This window comes from Ambystoma mexicanum, chromosome 5q, assembly GCF_040938575.1.
Source record: "Ambystoma mexicanum isolate Mex_15411 chromosome 5q, UKY_AmexF1_1, whole genome shotgun sequence".
NCBI lineage: Eukaryota > Metazoa > Chordata > Amphibia > Caudata > Ambystomatidae > Ambystoma > Ambystoma mexicanum.
In genome coordinates this window covers 1,047,859,659-1,047,878,483 of record NC_090933.1, presented here as the reverse complement: position 1 = coordinate 1,047,878,483, position 18,825 = coordinate 1,047,859,659, and the positions used below count along the sequence as shown (strand labels likewise).

At 40.9% G+C, this 18,825-nt stretch overlaps 1 protein-coding gene across 1 annotated transcript in view; it reads right to left on the bottom strand.

Moving 5' to 3' along the window:
- The window catches only part of COLEC10 (collectin subfamily member 10), a 99,347-nt gene that overhangs the window by 18,393 nt on the left and 62,129 nt on the right, over window positions 1-18,825 (bottom strand). The window lies entirely within an intron of this gene.

Below are 18,825 nucleotides of genomic sequence, written 5' to 3'. Positions count from 1 at the left end.
ACAGTAAGTTACCGAATTTCAAACGTGCAATTATGAAAATCATTAATTTATGGAAGTCAAAAAACGTCTTATAATTTTAATTTGTGAGTATATCACTTCCACAACAAAAGAAACAGGGTTGTTAGTAGAGTTTTTCCTTAACCCACATTTGCATTAATCTATTTGAAAATCTAGAGGATAAACAAGTCGGGGTAAAAGAACTGGACAAACAGACTCGATAGATTCCAAGATACTCAAGATTGAAATTGGAACTGTAGAATGTAGAATGAAAACGTTTCTCCTCTCTCTGTAAGTGGTCTTGTAAAAATTGTAAATCACTTAAACAAGTAATAATAATAAAAGAAAATCTACATCTTGTATCATTACTGGGCCTGCGTTAGAGGGCCAGTAGTTAAGGTTAAGTTGATAAACCCATAGGAAGAGCACTTTTTGGGCAGCTTATAATTTTGCACCCCGTGGACGAATCCTCACCAAACTTTGCAGAAAAGGTATATGGCCCACTCTGAATGTTCTAGTTTGGTGAGGTTTCGGCAAGGGGGGGAAAAGTTGTAAAGGGGGTCCCAAATTTTTTTTCCCATAGACATAATGGGAAAAAACTTTGCTCACGCCCACAGCCCAAACCGCTGGACGGATTTCCACCAAATGTGCGGCAGGAGCGGCGGGTTGGTCCCAAAAGTGTGCTTTTGTTAATTTGGTGTAAATCCGTCCAGTAGTTTTTTTAAAACGACCAAAATGTAAGTCAAAGAAATTAGTGATATCTGTGTCCTGTCCACTGACCCATTTCTCTATTCGGTCTGCACACAGGACTCTGATTGGCTTAGAGGGCAACATGGTGTCAATGGACATCGGATGCACCACTGATTGGATGGTGAAAAGCATGCAGTGTGTCAGATTTTTGGAAACGCTCGCCATCTTGGATTCACGGGCAGTGGCTAGTGTCCGCATACATTGCAGTAAAAAAACACAACATTGCACTTGTCAAATTTATCAAATAATCTCTGGGGAGATGAGGGGTGATGAGGATGGGATGGGATATGGCTGCAAGAAGCAAAAAAAAACAGGTGTTTTTCACCGTAAAAGTCAGCGAATAGTCCTGTGAAGTTTGCAGACACCTCTGAATTACAGGGTTGGTGGAAAGCAGTCCTTGGGTGGCTTATAAATTTGGTGCCACTTAATGAAACTGCATGAAATGTTGCACGTATATTCTTGACCTAATTCCAAATGAGTCTGCAAAGATGGGTGGGATTCTGTCAAGAGGGGACGAAATTAGAGGGGCGTCCCAAAATAACATAAAGGCTTATAAATGAGGTGCCATTAGACAAATCTACACTTAAATTGGGGCACTGATAATAGATCTAGGTATAAATGCTTTTGCAACATTTGGTGGGATTTTGTAAAGAGGGGGCAAAATTAGAGGGGGGTCTCAAAATATTGTAAAGGCTTATAAATGTGGTGCCATTTGATGAATCTACACAAACGTTTGCAAAAAGGTTTTAGATCTAGATATAAATGTTTTTATAAAGTCTGAATGGATTTTGTCAAGTGGGGGCTAAGTTATAAGACTATTGTATGTGCATACATTTGACACTTTTGAAAAAATAAAACATGGGTGGATTTCCAGCAAACTTGTGCAAGGAGCATTGGCAAGGATCTGAAAGCATGGTTTTGCAAATGTACCCGTGTTTTATTTTTGAACAAGTGTCATAATGGAGGTACAAAAAATTGTGATATACCTTTTTGGTGACTGGGGTATAGCCGGTAGCCACAGGCAGTGGCCAGATTGTCCGGGTCATTGAATAAGGTTATGATCCGGACAATCTCCCGCGGGCTTACAGCGCGTTTTAAGCCTAAAGACATAGACATAGACATAGCCATGACCACGAGGGACAACATATAGGGTTAAAGTGGCCATGTCCACCTGGGACCGGTTTTGTGGTAAAGTTGTTCGAAATTGTGATAGGTTTGAAAGGGAATAAAAATGTGCTCATAGTAATATGGTCATAGGGTTCTCTCTTCACCTTCTGCAGGCTGCCATGGAAAGCGAAGAGGGGCCCTGTATGGAACCCCACCTTCCCTTTCCCTGGTGGCCATATTGGAAAAGGATTTTCCGTCCCGGTGTAGGAAGAAAAATCCTTTTTTAGCACCCTGGGTTCCCGCTTTTGGAACCTAGGGTGCTAATGGCCTGCATCCCTCATTACAGGGGCTGGAATGGGGGATAATGGTCCGGAGACCTCGTTATCCACCCTCACTTCGCTTGGGCTGATAACCTGGGCTGCTGGGCAGTCCCTGGAACGGGAGATGAACGCCACAATAATCCCATTAGCATAACACAAAATGCAAATGGAAATGTTGGAAAATCTTATTGAGTCTATGTACTTTACTGAGAAATGTAAAGTAGATGGAGTCTATACTTTTTTTTAGTTCTATTTTTTAACTGTGAATGGTGGTGCCTAAAGGAACATTTCTTTTGTTGTTTTCAGATGTATTGATTTTTTTTTGGCAGGAGAGCTTAGAACGAAAGGTGGGGAGGGAAATGAGGGAAGAGACACCAAACACTAATATGGAGTGACAGGTGGACAGAGGAAAATCTTGCTAATGTGTGTTATTTCTAAGGTAGGGGGCGTGTTTCTCATGCTCCTTGATTACAGCTTCAAAAGCACTCCAAAAGTGCTTCCCTCTGCAGAATGTTTTGTTGTAGTATGTACAGAGGACCGTTGTCTTAAAAAGAAATTGATCAAGAGCTCTTTCTTTGCTTGCAAGGTAGCTGGTGGGACTTTGTGGCCCACAGAAGTAGGCTATGTGGTTACAGTATTGGTTGAGGAAGATGAGGTGGAGGAAGACAGCCTCCTACTTGCTAAGAAAGGAACAACCTTTCTGAGAGCATTGCAGTCATTGAATTTGGCAGCACATGGAGGTGGTCCCGTAGTATTACTGTCCGGGGAGTCCGCGACTGAATACAAAGTTGCACTTAGTGCATTTTACTTTGGTAGCTTTAGCCTTTGGTACATTCCCAACAGTGGTAAAGAACTGAAACACCCATGATGATTCTCTCTGGGTGCTAGAAGTAGGCATCTTCTTGGTCCTCTTCATTGTCTAGGAAGTACTGCACTTTTTTTGTTTTGAAGGTCCTCCAGCTTGTGGTGGTGGTGGCTCTTGGGGAGGAGGGATGGCATTAGCCGAAGCCATTTTTAAGATAAATAGCAGTTTTTCTAAAATGTTTCCAAGTATGTACTGTGTCCTAGATTGTTAATGGATAATGAGTAGGAATAGGTGTAGGAGCTGTGCAAGGGAAATTCTGAAGATGAAAGTTTCTAGATAAGTAGAAAATGCAGTTCCAAACTGTCCACGAAGCACAGATCTTATTCCGAAGTGTAGACGGGTTCCCGGACATGTCATCATGCTGCACGCCAGCGTATGGTCATGTGGCACTGTCTGGAAGGTCCACAATGAGGTCAGATGTTCGTAGACGTTTACGGATGCAAAATCAGTTTAAATAGTTGCAAAAAGTGTATGCAAGAGTTAAAAATGATGCTAGAAGGTGGAAAATGGAAGAGTTTTAAAGGTGACACTTTGTAAATTGGACACAACTATTGCAATATTGGGTATCTATGATATTAGTAAGTTGTAGGAAAATAGAATGCACTGGTAAAAACCCATGAAATTCACTGAACACACTTTGTTAAAGGGACGTTATGGTTAAGTTGCACTAATAAAAACCTATGAAATTCAATGAACATTTTTTGTTAAAGGGACGTTATGGTTAAGTTGCACTAATAAAAGCCTATGAAATTCAATGAAAAAACGTTGTGATGTCATCTTTGATGTCCTGGGTGTTTATCTTAGTAGTGCATGGTGGTGGCGTGAGTTATGGTTGCTTAGCTTACCATAACTGGTGAATTTCGGGGGGTTTTCGGTTTTACTTGTAACCATTACGTCCCTTTAACAACGTTTTTTCATTGAATTTCATAGGTTTTTATTAGTGCAACTTTACCATAACGTCCCTTTAACAAAGTTTTTTCATTGAATATATATCATATATATTGTGTCTGTGCATTGATTTAAAGTTGAGCTAGTCGTCAACCTTCCTTGAATAAAATGGTGATAATTCTGCTTATGTTCAAAGTAGATACCATGGTGGGCTGCAGATTCCAAAATGTTAATAGTCATTTGTGTCACATATTCCTAAATACTGGGCCCAATTCATAAAGCTCTTTTGTGAACGCAAATGAATTTTTTAGCACAAAAAAGTGTAGCTTGTGTAAGGTCTAATTGTGGCGATTCACAAAAGGCTCAGGAGATGCTTGCACTGTGGGTGTGCAGATTGCGTGGTGTGTGTGCAATCTATGCATGAGTGAATGAAGCAGAGGAGTAGATGCAAAATTGCACTGACTATAGGAGTGACCATGATCATTGAAAGTAAATGATGTCTGCACCTACAATATGGCTTGGAGCATCCCTGTTCACTGACCAGTAGCAAACTGCTCGCTCTGAATATGTGCAACTTGCACTTTGCAACGTTCCTCAGTGCACTTTCATTGCCAGAGATTTGCTCCTGGAGTTCTGTTCTTCTCTTATGGATGAGGATGCTGTTCGAGCAGCTGCAATTTGCCACAGGCACACATTTCTCAATACTGGTACGGGATTCTTTGCGGCTCGATATGTGCTTGCAATTTGCCTGTTGGTGCTGCAGAGTGTGCATGGTCGATAGAAAGCTTTGTGACTCCTACCCAGTGTGCACAACACGTCAGATTACACACCGAACAACTCCTTTGTACTGCCTGCTCAAAACTGGCCTTTACAATGAGGACCTCTTCCTTTCCATATCCATGTGCTTCAGAGGTGTATCTGTGTGACTAAGGGATGGCTACTATGGGTGATGTGTACATTAATAGCACACACTGTCAAAGGAAACGGTTTAGGACTTTTCTTATATACATTGGGCCTCATTATGAGACCGGCGGTACCGGCACGACTGCAGCCGGTATAATTTTTTTCCCGGCACCCGGGATTGGGCAATTACTGGGGCATTACGGCCCTGCTGGACCTGGTAATTGCCCATTCCCGGGCGCCGGAAAAAATGACTCCCCATTCCCATTGAGTCCCATTGGACTCAATGGGAATGGGGAGGCTGGATGCACCGGCACCATTCATGAATTGTGCGATGCATCCAACATGGTCTGTTCGCGGGTGCCGGTCCGCCCGCTAGGTCGGAAAGCCACCTGCGAGCAGGCCTAGTAGTTTGCTGGTGCGGTAACAATGGTACCAGCAAGCTTACTGGTACCGTTGTTACTGTACCGGCAAACTCATAATGAGGCCCAGTGTATCTATTTATTTGCCAGACAGTCACCATTTGTCAAGTGTCACCTCCACACACCCACATCCTCATGTCATTGCTTGAAAGGGTTATGTAGCTGCAAAAAAAAGGGTTTTTCAGTTGTGCCAAATTGATACATTTTGTCCTATGGACATCCTTTTTCAGTGTACTGCTAACTAGGTAGGTTGGAAAAACACATAATCTAAACCCAAGTCTGAGATGTGAGCAAGCTACGACCATCAAATAATAATAGGCAGTCCTAGGGGCGTCTTTTCAAAAATAAAAGGACCTATACTAAAAAAAAGCTATTGCCAAGCCTTACAACTAAATACAAAAAGAGTGTGGGAGAGTGTTCACAAGAAAGAAAGAAGTGTTCACAAATGATAAGTCGGGATGTAGTAGCCAGGGGTCTCCCTTCCCCATGTTTTGAGCGCGGGACAAGGCGGGACTCCTGAGCGTAGAACACTCTTGAGCTTTCCAAGCATGATACTACAGTTCCGTTCTCAAGTATCAGGATCTTCTGTGGTTAAGTCTTTTTTTCTACAAAAAAGTCTCTTGCCTCTGAGGATCCAATGGGTTTAAAATAACAAAGCAAAAAAGCTCCTTTCTGTATGTACGGTGGGTGATGGCTTTTCACCCATGTGTCCCCCTCTTCTGGGCTCAAATCCCTCTAGAACAGCATTCTCCCTCTGTCGGGTTCACTACATTTTTTATTCACAAGATTTCTCCTTTTGCATTCACAAATCTTAATGTCTTCTGAAACAATACACTGTGGACATCCCTCAGTCAGGTTCACTCTTGTCAGCATAATGTACATTGGGGCATCATGCTTCAACCCTTTCTGTCGGCATCCATCTGTAGGTTCACGCTTGCCAACCACACAGTTCCTTCTCCTTTCTCACTATGCAGGTGTCATCTCCCTTAGCTTTCCAATTGTGTGCTGGTCAAAGACTGTTCAACTGTACACAGGGTTTTGCTAGGCCACTGTATGACCACTTTGACCTTTTTCTTGCGGCTCTCGTAGGGCCTTCTGGTTTCGGTAGTTTCAACAATAGGGGAATCAACCAGAGTTTATTGAGTGAGCACCGACTTGGTTTCGGACACCTCTGCAGCTGGTTTTCCCCTTAATTTGCTATTTGCAACTTTCATTCAACGCAGTTCGGTTTCTTATCAGTCCTCCCTTTGGCTCACCGGCTGTGATGAACCACTTGGCTTTTCTTGTCTCTGTAGTCAAGGATGGCACCACATTAGCAAGCGTCTCTCCCTGTCTTGATTGATTGCAGCTTCAAATGAGTGTAGAAGGGCTCTGTGTACCATTGACATCTGATGCAACATACACTGGCTATTGTTCACGGTCTTATGATTCCTTTCACGGAGGCTGGTGGGTCTGGGTCGAAAAGGGCAAGATTGCTTCTCCCTTGTCCCCCCTTCGGTTCTCGCTGCGTTTCTCCTCCTCTTGAACTGCCACCCTGGGATAGCTGTCTCATCGTGTAGTTTGCCTTGCTCATAGTGTGCTCTTGTGCTCCACCTTTAATCCCTGCGGCAAAGGGAGAGAGCCGTCAGGTGTGTGTGGTTCTGGCCAATTACCTTACTTTGACTGACCCTTGTGTTGGGACATGTCAGGTAAATGGCTATAGTGTTAGTTCATTGTCTTTCATGGTGTAAGAAAGTGTTTGTGTCAGAAAAGGGGGGGAATGAGTGTCTGAGTATGCAACATGGTAGGATGGGGAAAAGGTGTTATAAGAAGGGGGATACTGCATCTCAGCCGTCGGTGTCCCACCTCCGCTACCCGAGGATCCCTCATCCTGATGATCCTCCCACACTGGTTCACCTCCAGGAACTGGATACAATAGCTATGGCTGTGACTGGGGCACCTGGATGACAGATCCATGGGGACTAGTAAGTAAGACACCTTCAGGTTTCTCACAGGAGGGACACACGTGCACTTGAATATAAGAATGCACTGCTTAGTACAGTCAGTATTTTCAGTCCTCTTTTATGTGCATGGCAACAGTTGACAATTGTAGACAAAACTAAAACCCTCAATGAACAAATTAATCTGGCAAGCAGATGGTGGAAAAGTGAGATATCATGCATACCTTGATGACAATTCTGAAATTAACAAACTAAAAGCTGACAATGCACTAAATTGTACTATGTCAATATAAGCCTATAAAAATATGGGTCATATCTCAGATTCCTGGTTAACTTGCTCAACTCATAGAAAGATCACTTTTTGGGCGGCTTATAACTTTGCCCCCACACTCCCAGACGAATCCTCACCAAACTTTGCAAAAAAAGTATATGGCCCCCTCAGAATGATTTTTGAAGTTTGACGCAGTTTCGTCCTGGAAGGGGGGTCAAAGTTATAGGGGCGGTCCCAAAATTTGTGGAAATCCTCATAGATGCAATGGAAAAAAAGTTTGCTCGTGTATGCAGCCCAAACCGCTGGACGAATTTTCACAAAATTTGTGCTAGGTCCCGAAAGCGTGCTTTTGTAAATTTGGTGTAAATCCACCCAGTAGTTTCTTTAAACATGGCAAAAAACAAATTAGTGATATCTGGGTCCGGTCCATGGACATGTCTGCATGAATCAGGGGTGCTGTGATGTCCGCAGACATCGTACGAGCCTGCTGATTGGATGCTCAAAAGAGTGAAGTGCGTCATATTTTTTTCAACGGTCACCATGTTCGGTCCGCGCACAACTGTCGGTATTCGCGGATAGCGCATTGAGGAAAACATCTGGAAAACACATTTGGGGTTTTTTGGTGGCTGGAATAGGGCCTGGAAAGGGTGGAGGAGTGGAATAGAGATAATTGATATGGAGCTGTTTTTCTAGGTGAAAAAAACGGCTTGCAGGTGCCGCTGAGACCACGGATACAGCTGTAGTCTGTGGACAATGCTATGAACAAACTGTTTGGAAAACCAAACAAACCAAACCAAAGTATAGTGGCCTGAAGTGGTTGTGGCACCAGTGTGGTATATTATGCCTATTGTTGTAAAGGTTTTCTTGCCAGCAGATACTTGGCTGTCTGTAAAGCTAGTGAGCTTACAGTTATTTCTGGTACCATCTTCATTGTACCTTAGAAGCATTAGTATGACATATTGGCTATGTGAGTTTATTTGTATGCTGGCACGATTGTCTGAATTGCATAAAGGGCATAATATGCTATGATTTGCATTCTGCAGATGCTGGTGAAATGCAATGTATTCACAATTTGTTATGGATACATATACAAATCGTTCATTAGGGATGTGCTCTTATTAAACATGGTTGCAGAGTGCATATATTTTTCCACGTGTATGAAATCTTAAGATTTCATTCATAGGGATGTGTTTGATTTCCAGTACGTGCAGTAAGTACATTACGAATTCTTGTGGATCTTCCTATGTGTTTATGGTAAATTGTACCATTCCTGAACAGTAGCCCAATGTTTGCCTTATACCTAAGACATTGTAAGTGCTGTCAGCATTATTTGTGGCATTTCTATGAAGAACGAGCATTTGCAAACACAACTCGTCCAAGCCGTTTAAGTAAAGGTTGTGAACAATTGGTGGCAATTGGAAGAGAAGATTGATTGATACATTTGCATAGCAATTTACTCCATTTGTGTTGGTGAATTTAAATGGACCAATGAGTTGTGTCCCTGTATCCTTTTATGGGCCTGCAGTTCTTTTTTAGAAGAAATATTTGTCTCTTTGGCTTCTGATGAACGTGCAGTTGAGTTTGTACTAGACAGTGTTGTGGTGCTATTATTTGATGGAGAAGCAGTTGGCCGTTGTTTCCTTAGCTGTATTGATGGGAGATCTGTTATAGGTTCTGTTTGTATTCATAAAGGTTTTCTCTTTTTGCGGTACAGGGTATATATCTAGATGGGCAGTGTATTCTAGTTGTATTCTAGGATGCAAGGAATGTCAGCCTTGACTTTGTGTGCATAAAAGTTAACTAGGAATAGACCACTGAGTGTATGCAGACTTGAAAGTGCTACATAACTCATACCTTCTTTAAAGACTGTGCTGCCAATGTCAATCAATGCATGTTCTAGGGTTAGACCTTGCGATTTGTGAATAGTGACAGTATAGGCAAGAGATAGAGAGAATTGTTCTCTGCGTACATACATTTCTTGAAAAGAAGGAATCATGCTATTGTATGGAAAATTGTTTTAGCTTCTGCGATTTTGTCAACGTGGTTGTTGACAAACAGAATGTTGTTGTCATGTGGATATGTTTGGAAGCCAACAACTGTACCAATTGCTCCATTGACTAAACCTTGTTCTACATCAAGGTTACATCAAGGTTACATTTTAGAATTACTGTGAAGTTTAGAAACAGAGTTAATACTTGTTCTAATGTGTTGGATGTATATTTTTCGAAGCTATTTAGTCGTACTGTTGCCTGTTGACACATAAGGAGTGTCATGCTGTACACTTCTGGCTTGTATGTGGATCTGATATGCAGTATGGAATGCATTTCTTTTTTTAACATTATGCATTTTATATTTTGTTGAGTTAATTGTTCCATGACATCAGGAGCAGATTTGTTTCACCCATATAGCTCATGGATTGGTCTACTATTTAAGATGGATTTTGCATCTTTAGTAAGCAGATCAGTTCTAATGCCTTTTAAAATGTTAGCATAGGTGAGGTTTTCAGACTGACACATGCTTTGAGTTAGTTCTCTGTAGTGAAAATGTTGGCAGAGATTTACATTTCAAGTGTGTTATGGCATTGTTTGTGTCCTAATGTTTTGAAAATAGGTGACTGCTGTTAACTGTAGGCGATCAACAATAATGTACTTTCCTCCAGACAGTTCTTTGTAGTCCGTTTTTAGGACTTCTTGCATTATGAAGTTAATTAAAGCCAACACAAGGTTGGAAACCATGCTTACTTCATCTATCAAGAGCACTTTTTTTATTTGTTTCAGAATTCTGCGTACTTCAATAGCAGCTTCTGCTGATAATTTTTAGTATTCTAATTTGTTTTGGTCTTCTACTGGGGAGGCAGTAGTTGGTGTAAAGTTACACCTCCTATGTTGCAGGCAGCTAAACCTGTGGGGGCTGTTACAACAGCTGAAAGATTGTTGTTTGTTAAGTTTTGTAGTAATTTGCTGATTATCTTAATTAAGAAGGTTTTACCAGAAACAGCTTCACCACATTCAGGAGCAGAGGTTTATAATTTTACAGTTACAAGTTTTAGTTTCATGTTTAAAACCATGTTCAATTTCTTCAGTGACATCCAAATAAATAGTGAGAAGTTCATCATTTAGCATTTAACTGACAAGTCCTCATCAGATTGTTTAGATTGGTACATGGCATTTCTTCCTCTGTCATGGCTATATCTGATTCACTTAGAATGAGTGGTTCTCCAAGTTGTTCTTGGCTTCCTGTAAGGGAAGGTTGACTGTCCTAAGGAGTGTATTTATCTAGTTGATCTTCAATGTCTTCCTCTTGTTGGTGTTCAGTGTCCAACATTTCATTGTATTGTTTGAAAGTTACATTTGTTATACTGCTTTAATTTGCTTTGAATGCAGCTTCAAATGAGCCATAGTTAGCTAATAATTCTTCTTCTTTTCTCCAAGGTTTGAAAGGTTGCAGTAGTGCTATTTAATAAAGTTCTCTAGGTTGCAGAGATTTAAATGATAACTGTTTATGATTAATTAGGCTTAGGTTTGTAAGTTTCACAAGGCTTTCTTATGAAGTTGAGACTGAATATTTGCCAGTTGTATCGTCTGGTGTGACACTGCTTTTGTAGAAGTAGTTTTGGGATATGTCGTACAGGCACATGTTTTCCAAAGCAGTGCTTCTGTTTGGGTAGTGTGTGTCAATTACATTGCTTTTTAAAATGTCCTGGCTGTTGGGCTCATTTGTTGCTATTGTTTCTATCTCTTGGTAGGAATTTAGTACTCTTTTTCGGGATGAACCTAGACCGAGGTTTAGCCAGACAATGTGATCAGATTTGCCATAAATGGTCTGCAGCTTTGTAGCATCCGCATTCTCTATGGGTGTTACGCTCACCTGGTATCCACAGGGACGCCACCCAGCCGGGTTACTCGCTGGTATGATTCTCAGCTTTGCCCTGATGTGGTCTGCGGGGAAGGTTCTGCTTGAAAATACAGTTGGACTGTGTTCAAGACTGGCCGACTGGGATAAGTATCCTCCCTCCACCCCCGTATGATTTCAGTCCCTCTGGCGCCCTCTCCTCACCTTGTGGTAGAATTTGGCGTGCTCTCTATCCTGCCTTCTTTGCAGGGGCGGTTAGACTTTCATGGGTGAGTGCGGTCCAGTTACTTCACGGACGCCGGCCATTTGATATTGTTCAGGTAGGTCTTATTGCTGTTCTTTAGTTTTGTTGCTACCCTGCATGCCTTTCTTTGTTTAAAATGTCTCTTTTTTCTCCCTTAGGTATGCAGAGCTTCAGCGCAGCAAACTAGCTTGGTTGAGCCCCGCTGGTAAATGATGGTGCATTAAGAGCGCTATGATGCGGTAAGTAAGCGCTATGCGCAGCGCTGCGAAGTCTTGCCTTTGCTAACTTGTGTTTTCCTTCCTTGTAGGTCGCGGTGTTCTTCAGCACGAGTAGAATGTCTGGAGTGGTTCCAGCCGAGAGGCGACCAGCCAGGTAAGCCTTTTGAGCAGTTCATAATTTGTAAATGTCTCTACTGTTTTCTTTAATGTTGCCTCTATCTTCCTCTTTCAGGTCGCTCTGTCCAGGAGGCGTGCAGATTCGAGGAAGCTGTTCTCAGTAGCTGCGAGTGTTTAAAGATGAAGACTGCAGGTAAGATGCTGTTGCTAATGATGTTCCTTTTGTCACCTTGCAGGTTCTGCTTCTCCGAGGTTAGAGGGAATAGCTGGACACGGTGAGCGTCACGTTGCAAGCTGCAAAGTAACGCAAATCGTGTTGTCTTGCTCGGGTGTGGTTTAAATAGCCCCAACAAAATAGTACAGGTAAAGTAGTCCCTAGGCTACCACACCCAAAACACTAGACCGCATAGCTTGGTTCTTAGGAACCAAGCTATGTGGATGCCTCCATGTTGGCTGACAATACAATAAAGAAGTTCCCAAGCACATTGTTTTTCATGGTGTATGAGCCTGGTGCCATAAGCGCCAGTAATGGCCCCATGAGGACTTCTGAAGAGGATGCCAGCCTCTAGAGGCCCGAGTCCTGACTCCACCTGGCCAATGGGTTTGCCAGAGGGGGTTTTGGGCGAGGGTCGTGACAATGGGAGAGCATTTTTATACCAAAGGTATACAATTTTTGTGACAGTGTTTTGTCAGATGATATAACATCCCAGAGGTCTTTTAGCTCTGTTTTCTCAGCTTTGGTGAGATAGGCTTTGAAATATCTTGCAACTGCAGTGGAATTGTCTGAAATGTATTGGATGTCTATGTTTGCATACCACAAGGGTGGACATTATTGCATTATAATCATTGATGTACTTGGATGCTGCATCCCTTTTAATGCTGTATGTGTTTTGCCTTTTACAATGTGTCTAGCAGAAGACATCAAGCTATTTACTTGTCCTTTTTTGCAAACTGGTCTAGGGAAGCCAATGCGACATTTTGTATAGTATTTGCCTTTGTTTTTATATGTACATTGGCATTATTTGCCACAATTATGTTTTTAGAAGCATAGGATTTGTATACATATGTCCCTATGTGTGGTTTCTGAAGGGACATCCCAGGTCATGTATTTTTCAATAAACTGTAAAACAACAGTGGCATCACTGTCATGGCCAAATTTGTGAGCAACATTTATCCACAAAAGCATGCGGATGTGTGATGCCCCTTTGGATTGATATTGTTTTCTGCAACAGAACTGCTGCACTTCTCTGAGGGGAGGGGTCATTTTATTGCAGATGAAGTGCAGCATGGCAATGAAATGATGCTGAATGTACCTTTATACATTGACAGGGTAAAGAGAACAGAGTTCTCCTGATGTTTTAAATCTATTCCATCTTTATTTTGGTTTGCAGTGCATAAGAAGTCGTGCAAGTCAAACCATGCGTACTCTTCACAACTTAAAGTAACAAACTATGTGGGTGGGCCTAGGTTCTTTAGCATACAATGTACATCAGCATGACGTCGGAACAAGTATTCATTTGTACCACTCATGTTTGTCAAGGGATTGGTGATACTTCACTGCAAAACATCATCTTTGTCTTTTATCTTTTGAAGCAGTTGGGTAGCGGACATGTTTAAAAAAAAATGTAATGTGTGTGTGCAGCTACATAACATAGAGTGGCTAGTTCACTTTCGAAGCAGGAGGTGGAAAATCTATTCTACATTTTGTCTGAATCCGGGGTCTTCAGAATACATTCATAGAGAGCGATATTCTAATGCACTCATTTGTGTGGATCTTTCATCATATCTTCCTCCTTTTCCTGTAGGAAAGGGTAGAAGAAAAGAACATGCTTCTACACTTTTTTCCCATATGCTCATTGGGGATCCTTTTGCTTGATGCACTTGATATGTTTCTAATGAATCTTCAATGGTGTCTTTGTGTGTAATGGGTGAATTGTATACTGGTCTAAAATGTTGGCTGCAATAACAGGATCTACATGTTCAAATTGGCCAGTTGCCTTGAATCTTCAAATATTTGGGTGGTTTCTCTTAGGTTTTCCTCTATTTTTATATCTTTGTAGTATTCATTGTTTTCTTTCAGATATTTTAGGGCTTGTCTAACGTAGTTTAAGTCAACCACCTGTTGCCAAATCGTTTTTTTTTGTGTGTACACCATTAACTAGTACAATCAAATATCTATCTATTGGCTGTTGTAGTCCTAGAGTTTCTACATTTTCTTTTAAGATCTAATGGCAAATATATTACTTTGCCGTGGATGCCTTTTAGTAACTCTGATAGAGGCAATTTGGCTGTTTTTGGTTGAAGGCATATTATAGCTTGAAATGGGGGTATCGATTCGATTATAATGCTCTGATACAAGTTACGTTGTTGGAGATCCTTTGAAAGTGGGAATATTTCTAAGTTATTAGTGATAGCACGTGATGGCATTTGGTTATTGTCAAGCTTTGTATTGCACTACGTGCAAACTATTGAGGGGTCAGTTATTTTGTATTTCTTTGATGCTGTTAGATATAAAGCTAAAGGGAACGATTGGGGTTCCTCATTGTCCTCTATTTTGTAGGCCATAGCTACTAATTTTTGCTCTTTTTATAAAAAGTTTTACGACAACTGACACATAATTGGTTTGGTATTTCAGCAGATGTGTTTTGAAATGTAGCTATTTCTTTTTTGTATGTTTGTTAGGAGGTTGGTGTTTGTGAGGTTTTCGCTAAGGTTTTCTGAAGTTACTGAATTTTCTAAGTCAACTTCAGTTCCAAAGTATTTAATTTGGATGTGCTCTGTTTCTTGAAGGAGTCGTTTGGCTGCTCAATGCAGCAGAATGTTATTTAAATATTACAGTTCTAGAGCAGGACTTTTTTGCATAGTATAGTCTATGCACAAGATTCCGTATAGCAGTACTGGTGTGTTGCTAACATATTGATGTAGTGGAAGGTGCTTTTGCAAACAGTTCCTGAATGTCGGCTAATGAATGTTATCAAAGTCCAGTGTGCCTCCATGGTTTGGGAAGGTTTCATTTTAGCTTTTTCTTTTAATTTTACATAGGGATTGAGGTATTGTCCTAAAGATGTAAAGGATTGTTTGCGTACATTACACATTGAGTTGCATGTCCATTTATGTACTGGATGGTTTGTTTGGGCGAAAGGAATATTTGGTTGAAAGTTTGTTGGGGATGTTTTTTCTATAAGGGTTTCTTTTGCCACAATGGTGTCTACTATCATTTAATACTCTCAGCCATTACTGTCTTTGGCAATTGGGTTGTTTTGCTCTTGTTTATAAGCCTCTTCATTGAAATATGGTTCTGTGGTACTTGTGGGAATCCACTCACCTTCATAGAAGTTTGAAAAGGTATCTAAATTGACATTGAGTATGTTTAGAAGTACTTTTTGTAAATTATTGATTAATTTAGTTAGTGGTTTCATTCTGTTTAAAATTAAAATAAACAACTTTCTCTTTAGTAGAAATGGGCTTTCAATTAGAGCTTCGAGGATTAGTCTTCTGCAGAAGTTTTTAAAGGTAGATTGTGACTTTTCAGCTGTCTTTATAAGATTGTGAAGAACTCTACGGTGACATTTATTTTGTAAAATTAGTTTTTTGGAATGCTTTGTTGTGGCTATGTTAACATTGGTAGTTATAGTGGTAGGGTCATTAGCAGGTCTGTTTTTGTTTGTACATCTTTTTTTACTTCCAGTGTTTGGGAGAGGGGACATACTTTTTTTAGTGGCCGCTGATTTAGTTTTGTTGAGTGAGGTTACTAGCTGTTTTGTTTTAATGTTTTCTGTACATTGTTTTAGAGGTGGTTGCATATATGGCATGTTTTTATTCATATGTGCTCTATTTTGGCTTTGTTTTTTATAGAGTTGCTTTTCAGTAGGCAGTCTGTTCTGTCTGTTGGGTAAAAAGGAAGTTTGGGTTTGAAAGTTGTGGAATGTATGTGCATGTATTGTGGGGGGGTGTGTGGGTGTGATTGTAGAGATGAAGAGAGTGCTGTGCGATTGTGTAGTGGGGTGATAGGTGTAGTTGGGAAGGTTGTAAGAATAAGAGTGTGTGCAGGTGTGATGGGCTTGGGTTAATGAGTAATAGAGTGGTGGTGTGATTAAATAAGTGGGTACATTATGATGTTTTGAGGAAAAAGGTGGTTGTTGTAATGGTGGTGTTTAGATGGGAATAGAAAGAGTGTGAATCTTGCAATATAATGGGTAAGAGTGAAATACATGTTGATTCGAAAAAAATACTCTAGGCTAGTATATAGTCAAAGTGCATTGTTACAATTAGGAACATATACATGCTATATTAGTGTACTTTGTAGGATGTGAAGAGTGTTCTTTTTTCGGTAGGTGTCTTTGGCAATATTCTTCTTTCCTGTAATTATAAAAGAAAGTTAGTGGGCATATGTGGTAATGTGATGTACTTTTAGTAAGCGAGGTTGTTATTCATGAAGGTAGGTGAAGTTGTTGGGAAAAAAGGTTAATAAAGTTGTGTTTTGGGTGGTGTACGAAAGTGTGTTAACTATGTTGTTAAAACAATTGGATTAAGAGTAGTGCTGTTTGACACATTAGAAGGAACAGGATCAAGATGGGTGTGAGAAAAAGGTGCATATCTAGTTTGGTGTAATGCATTTGTAATATGTTGCAGTGTTTTTAAAGAATATGAAACTGTGGGCTACTGGTAATGCAGTGTTGGTTTGTTGTTGCAGCAGTGTTTGGTGTCATATAGCACAGGTTGGGAAAGAAGAGTATGTAAGGTGAAATGTTGTACATAAATACTTTGCTGGTATACAAATATATGTGAGCAGCTAGAGAATGGTGGCAATGTAAGAATGTGATAATTTTGTTTTGAAAGTGTGACATTTATATGGAATGAAAATGAAAAATGCTGAGCATTTAAAAATATTTCTTTTTAGGAGCATTTCCATGAAAGGTAAATAATGCATATGTGCATCTATTGCAGCATTGTGTCTAAGTTTTTGTAAAAGAAAATAAAAGCAGATGGAAAGGATTTGTAGTACATTTTTAAGTGGCACTTGCTGTGTGGAAGTCTAATATGTTGGCAGTAAATGCATACTTGCCAACATGATGCATTCCAAATGTAGTTCCTTATCAAGTGTTGGTTTTGTTCTTTGCCTTCTGAGTTGTAGTTTTACTTTTTCCATTAGGTAACCTGGACTACAAGACTGAGAATGCAGAATAAAATGATAATTTGTGATGTCATCTTTGATGTCTTGGGTGTTAGTCTTAGCAGCGCACGGTTGTGGCGTGAGTTATGGTTGCTTAGCTTACCTTAACTGGCAAATTTCTGTTTTTTTTGTTGGTTTTACTCGTAACCATAACATCCCTTTAACAAAGCTTTTTCACTGACTTGCATAGGTTTTTATTAGTGCAGCTTAACCATAACATCCCTTTAACAATGTTTTTTTTACTGAATAAATATTACAGGGCCTGTGGTAGCAGCCCTGTACTTATGGTTAAGTTGCTCAACCCGTAGGAAGAGCACTTCTTGGGGGGCTTATAACTTTTCCCCCCATGGGCGAATCCTCACATAACTTTGCAAAGGAAGTATATGACCCCCACAAAGTCTGGTGAGGTTTTGTTAAGCGGAGGCAAAGTTATAGAGGCAATTCCAAAATGTGTGGTTTTTCCCACAGACGCAAAGGAAAATAATTTGCACAAGCCTACAGCCCAAACCGTTTGGCAGATTGTCACCAAATTTGCGGCAGGAGTGGCAGCTTGGTCCCGAAAGCGTGCTTTTGTATATTTGGTGTAAATCCATCCAGTAGTGTGTTTTAAAACGATCACAAAGTAAGTAAAAGGGAATTAGTGATATCTGGGTTCGGTTTGCAGAATCGCTACCCTGTTAGGTCCCCGGATGGGCCTCCGATTGGCTCAGAGGGTGGCCTGAGGTCTGCGGTCATCGGGTGTGCCCACTGATTGGATGGTGAAAAGCGTGAGGTGCGTCAGATCTTCTGAAACGCCACCATGTTGAATTCATGGCCAGCACCCGTTGTCCGCGAACATTGCAGTAAAAACATATTTAAAAACACAACATTGCACTTGTCAAACTAATAAAACAATCTCTCGGGAGCTGAGGGATGATGAGGATGGGATGGGATTTGGTCATAAAAAGCAAAAAAAAGGGTGTTTTTGTTCTCTGATGTGTGCGAACAGTCCGGCAGTCCTGTGGTGTTTGCAGACATCTGAGATGTCCAGGGGCATCTATGCTTATTTCTGCATTACAGAGTTGGGGAAAAGCAGTTTTTGGATGGCTTATAACTTTGGCACCACTCCATGAAACTGCATGCAATTTTGGAATTTAATTCTAGACCTTATTCTGAATGGTTTTGCAATGATGGTGGGATTTTCTCAAGAGGGGGCAACATGAGAGTGGGGTCCCAACTTTTATGTATGGCTTATAACTTTGTTGCCGTTTGACGAATGTGGACAAAGGTTTTCAGAAAGATTACACATCCAACCTTGAATGTTTGTGCAAAGTCTGAATGGGTTTTGTCAAGTGGGAGCTAAATTATATGACTACTGTATGTATGTACATTTTGACACTTTTGTAAGAAGCATTGGCAAGGACCTGAAAGAATGGTTTTGCAAATGTGGCCATGTTTTATTTTTTGAAAAGTGTCATTAGGTAGGTACAGAAAATAGTGATCTACCTTTGGCCATGGGCAGTGGCCAGATTGTCTGGGTCGTGACCCAAGGCCATGGCCTCGACAATCTGGCTACTGGCCAGGACTATGAGGGACCAGCAATGGGGTTAAAGTGGGCATGGCCACCAGGGGGCGGCTATGTGGTAAAGGTTTTTAAAATTGGGATGGGTTTGAAAGAGAAAAAAAGTGTGCTTGTGGGTACAGGTTGAAGTGGTGGATGGGATTGCAGCAAGTGTGCACGAGGAGGGTCAGCAAGAACTGGAAAGCATGGTTTTGCAAATA